The following is a 5,498-nucleotide window of genomic DNA, read 5'->3' on the forward strand; positions in this document are numbered from 1 at the left end:
CATTATTACATTTTTTTGGTTCAGAATAACGAATAGTCACGTCATCCCTTATTTTACCAATACACTCACTATAAATATGTATTATTTGGTTAACTTTACGGTCTGGTACCCTCAAGCTTTCATTAATTGCACTCCCTAATAGCTCAAGCTCTGTCAGCCAATTCCCAAAACCTAACCAAGTACCATTAATCAGCCAAGTCGTTTCAATTTCTAGCAGACTATCTCTTCTCTGACTTTTGGCTAAGATCAAGTGTAGTATCTGTTCTTATCAGTTTAATATCTGATATGTCCTCTGTCTGGGGACCATACATTAAATTGATTTTTGGAACAGGGAGATAGAATGGGCGCCTGCTCTGTCCACTCCACGCATCAACCTGGTATTGCAGAACCTCCAGAAATGGTGCACAAAAAAAAGAACATTCTAGCAGCCTGCTGTGCGCTATATTAAGGTTTGTCAGGCCATTAAAATGAATTGTTGTTCTCATTTCTTCTTTAGGCATCAGGAACTTTTGTTCTTGAGGGTCAGGGAGCGAATGACTGGTAGGAACGCTTAGGACAGACTATATTTTATATATGGGGTGACATTTTGTATATAAAACTTTTTATATGGGGTAGCTACACTGTTAGAGTACTTGTGTAGTGCATTGCCGTTGTATAAGGATAAAAATGAGAAATATCATAAGCAGTGGGTGGCGGAGACTCAAGGGGGGGATCTTCCGCTCTTGGCCAGAGCAGGGTACGGTCAATAGAGGCATTCTGGAACACATGTACATAGTTGTGGCTGCTAAATATGAAGGTAAAAAGCTTGAAAGGAGAAAATGGTGGAGGGCGTAGAGGACAATGATGAGCGTAAATCCCAGTGTCACAACGGCCCAACCCCAAATGTGTAGTTAAAGCAGCAGTATCTGAGGAAAAAAGGTTACCTCCACCCCCAGTCGGATGCTACCCGACCCTTCCCACCACCAGATATACCAATTCAACGTATGTTCCTCCGTCAGCCACAGCACCACCCCATCTGTGTTACCACCCCGATACCACACAAATACTAACACTGCCATACCGATGGCTAGGAAACCACAGAAGGAGTTATTAGAGGCATTAAAGGAAGCACAAAGGGAACTGGTGTGGTTAAGGGCCCTCAGAGAAGAAGGAGGTAAATCAGGGTGTGGTTTAGACAAATAGAGGGCAGTAGACATTTTGTTTAGATTAGATAATACCGTGATCAAGGATGTTCACATTGAGAAGGAGAAGGGGAAGTGTGATGAATGAGAGGCAGGGAGTGTAGACTACGGGACAGTGAGGTCAGATGGGGATACAACCAGGGAGTTGCAGGAGGAAGAGTGGGACACGGCAGATGAATTAGAGGATGAAGAGGAGAAGCTGGCAAGGTTTTGAGAAGTTTATATGGTTCTAAAGACAGGAAGGTTTTGTGCCCTGAGGATAGGCGATTTAAAAAATCTCTAGAATCTAGCCAGTGTTGTCGATCCATAAATCTGGAGAACATTTGAATTCTCTGGGCTCTTGTTCCTGCACGCTTTATCAAGATATGATACAGAGATTGATTTACACATGGGTTGCACAGGTGTGCAGGTGTTTCTCATCAGTCTGTCCAATTGCCTGCTTGCCAGGATTTCAACAGAAGGTAGCAGATTCAGTTGTAATCTTAATATCCCATCTCTGTCACGACTGTCAGGAAATTGCACAAGACAGAGAGGAGCACTAGGAGCAATCCCAGATTTTTATCCAGGATGGAGGGATTGCCTTGGAGTTTTAAGTTTCTCAAGGTATTCATAGTTATTATTCAGTACATTTCAAGTAGAGCCTGTTTGCAGCCCTTAGGGTTAATGTTCAGATCTATGATGTTTTTTTGTGATCACAAAAGGATAAATTCTGCCTTTGCTTTCAGCTTTTTAATAAAGATATTCGACCCCCTCATTTCTTCCTGGGCTAAGGCCATAAACAGCGTGTTGTCTTGTGTTCATTTGATAAATCTACATAACTGTAGTCGTTTCCAGTCTAGGCTTGCCCTCTGAGATTTTAAACCCAACTCATATTGCAGTGCTGCAATTGGTAGGGATTGAGGGAGCCCCAAGGCCTTGTGATACACTTGTCCCTCACAATAGTCCCAATCGAGGTCCCAGGCTTTTGACTCTATGGCCCTCATTACGACCCTGGCGTTGTACCATGGTGCTAATAGCACCATGGTCCAATGCGGTAACTTTCCGACTCCGCCATGGCGGAATGGGGAATTACCACCCCATTCCGAGGTTGGCGGGGCGGTAATTCCCCATGCCGCCATGGCCCTTCCCCATTCCCATTTTTGCCCCATAGGGCTCAATGGGAATGGGGAAGGCGCTAAGGACGGTGCCGCAAATTGCGGCACCGTACTTAGCACCAAGGTCCCTTTGCGGGTTGGTTTTTAACGCCTGCAAAAAGCAGGCGTTAAAATCTCCAACCCGCAAAGGGACCTCGTAATCAGGCGTTAAGGGGTTAACGGCGCCGCCACCTTTTACGGCGCTGTTAACCCCTTAACGCCAAGGTTGTAATGAGGGGCTATATCCAAACCATACAGTATAGTGGGAATGATCTTGCCCATAGAGAACGTGAGCATTGGTTTCCATCAGAACTTGCAAAATGTAGTTTTAATGTTTTTCAATTGGGCTGTGAGCTGGTCTATTTTCTCTCCCAGTATCCCTTTCAATAATGCACCATTAGGATGAGCTAACAGTCTAAAATGTAAATATTTGGTTTACTTTTTTATTTATTTATTTAACATTTATAAAGCGCTCACACAGCCCGCAGGCATCGAGGCGCTGTTACAGGGATCGTTTTTTGTTTTTTTCTTAGTTGCGTAATTGTTTTTTTGTTTTTTTCTCTTAGTTGCGTATTTATAACGCGCTTAAACACCCAGAGGTTTTCAAGCGCGGACCCGGGGATCGAACCTGTTGTTGCTTCGTGTCGTCCTGCTTCCAAGACGCGCACGCTGCCGCTGAGCTATCCTCCCGGGACTGTCTCTGTATCCCTACAGCCCCCCTCCCAGCACTTGTTTACAATACATGCTTGATGCCTGTTCTTTCTAGCTAGCATGTATTTATTTGGGCATTTTCTGCCTGATTGCCCATCCTTTTTTTTAGCCGGATCAATTATCAGCTTATTGGCCTCAGCATAGCTGCTTATGGCATCAAGCAGACACTGGATTCCCCTTGGAGTAAGGTCCATGAGCAAGATATCATTGGTGTAGGCTAACCAGCACACCCCTTGTAATCCAACTCTGGGCGAATGCAGCATTATTAAGATGTTTTTTTAATATCTGCTAGGTGCAGAAACTTCCTCCCTGAAACTTGAGGAGAACCATCTCCGGTTCCGGAAGCACCTCAAAAACTTCCTCTTTGCTTCTGCTTTCTCTTTCCCTCTCCCCTGCTAAATTCTTCACTAAACTGCACTGAAACTGCAACTGGGCCACTATCACCGACCTTGGAACTGGGCCCAGCCACTTTCCACTTGCACTGCCTCCCTGGCAACCCCTGCACTGCGGGACTGTCTCTGTATCCCTACAGCCCCCCTCCCAGCACTTGTCTGCACTTACCTTGCACTAGCCACCAGCTGGCCCTATTTTATTTATTTTATACTACTTACCTTGTACTGCACTTCCCCCCTCCCCTTCCCCTTGCACTTTTTCCCTTCCCCTTACCCCTGCACTTGCGCGATGTAAATGACACCTGGCCTAGTAGGATCGTTGTCTGTCTTCCCCTTGTTCCCCCCTCCCTGCCTCGTCGCGCCTTGAAACACTTGTGTATAGGCGCGTTACAAATGCCATATCATATCATATCATATCAGATTGAAAAGAAATGGGGCAAAGATTCAGCCTTGCATCACACCTCGCCCAGTCGGGATCTTTCTTGTCAAATGGCCAGAGCTGTCCAATCTAACTACCATATTCGTGTCCTCATGCACATATATCAAGATTGCCAATAGCCCAGGAGGGATGCCCCAGTTGTTTAACTTTCTCCACATTAGGGTCCGATTCACTGTGTCAAAAGCCTTAGTGAAGTCTATTAGCGCCACGTACAGAGGTGCAATACCCACCCTCCATGCTTTATCTATTAGAGAGTTCACTATTAGGTCCTTCAGGGTCCGATTCTTATGTTGATGAAGTGAGCATGCTAAAGAGCACACTTCACTTCACCAAATCTGGACGCCCAGGCTCCACCACTATTTTTACTTAAGTGGTCATGTGCGTCCTCGGAGTGCATGACAGTGCACTGCCTGCATCCTGTCTGTTTGTGTAGACAATGGCCGGAATGGAAAATCTCGGCAGCATTTTCTTTGAATAACGAGATCATAGTTATTTTATGAAGTTTTACCAACAACCCATTTAAAGCCCGGATCTTATCATTCAACTACCGATACATCCATACCTCACTTAGAGATATGCATCTGCTGCGCATGTGAACACTCACACCCAATCTCTCTGTATTCCACAACATCAACTATTCCTCTCACAGGAATCAGATCAGCATACCTTTGCATTGCAAAGTTGTGTCAGTTCTGTGATTTAAAGAAAACGCAGTATACCATAGCCCTGCTCTGTGATAACACGTTGGTGATGTATATGAAGGCAAGGGGGGGATGAGACCGGATTTGTGACGTTGCGTTTGTTGCAACCATGATCTGGGAGATCACATTGGTGCTATGTATGAAAGCATATGTGTAATATTTTTTTGTGCTTCTGAGTTCACCTTGATACTTTGCTTGAAATCATGATAGAGAGGTTTATGGTTTCTCTGTATACAAACAAGGGGTGTTCTACTGCCATGATTTGTGAGGTGGTAAAGTACAACCTGGCTCTGTGGGTACGTATTGGTACTATATATGAAAGCATGGGTGCTTTCATATATATACTGACCTCTATATATACCCCACCTGTATATATACCCCACCCTATACCCACCTGACCTGATCGAGCGGCTCCCTGTGGCACTCCTCCACAAAACCAGCACACAAAGGCTACCGTATATGGGTGCCACTTTAACACAGATTATAAAGTGGAGGAGTGCCACAAGAAAAGCCATGTAAAATGGCAGGTACAGAATGTAGCGGTTCGCTAGGTTGGTTTCCAACCCATCCTAGCAACCGCCACATATATTCTGAAAATGGCACATTCATTCTGACTTCAGAAGAATGCACCACCTTCAGAATCAGTCTTACGAACAGAAAAGGTTGTTACCACTTTCTACGACCTTTTGATACTTAACACCCACTTTAGAATCAAGCCCTGAGCCTAATGGACATTCCTTTCCTGAAACCAATTTGCGCTTTATCTAGAATATTGTTCTTATTCATCCAATGCTCCAATTCCCTCAAAACCACACCCACAAAAATCTTGCTGTCTGCGTCCAATAGGGCGATTGTGTCAAGGAGTTCCCCCCTTCTCACCTGGGTCCGATGTTTGCCGGTGACTTCGATTGCTGCCTTCTTGCGAACGCTCCTGGTCTTGA

At 45.0% G+C, this 5,498-nt stretch overlaps 1 non-coding gene across 1 annotated transcript; it reads left to right on the top strand.

The window, feature by feature from the left end:
- Window positions 1-220: 220 nt before the first annotated feature.
- On the top strand, window positions 221-411 carry LOC138468588 (U2 spliceosomal RNA). The gene has a single exon (XR_011268350.1). It is a non-coding gene; the product is annotated as a U2 spliceosomal RNA (small nuclear RNA).
- The last annotated feature ends 5,087 nt before the right edge of the window (window positions 412-5,498 follow it).

Source organism: Ambystoma mexicanum, chromosome 4q (genome assembly GCF_040938575.1).
Source record: "Ambystoma mexicanum isolate Mex_15411 chromosome 4q, UKY_AmexF1_1, whole genome shotgun sequence".
In the NCBI taxonomy this organism is placed as follows: Eukaryota; Metazoa; Chordata; class Amphibia; order Caudata; family Ambystomatidae; genus Ambystoma; species Ambystoma mexicanum.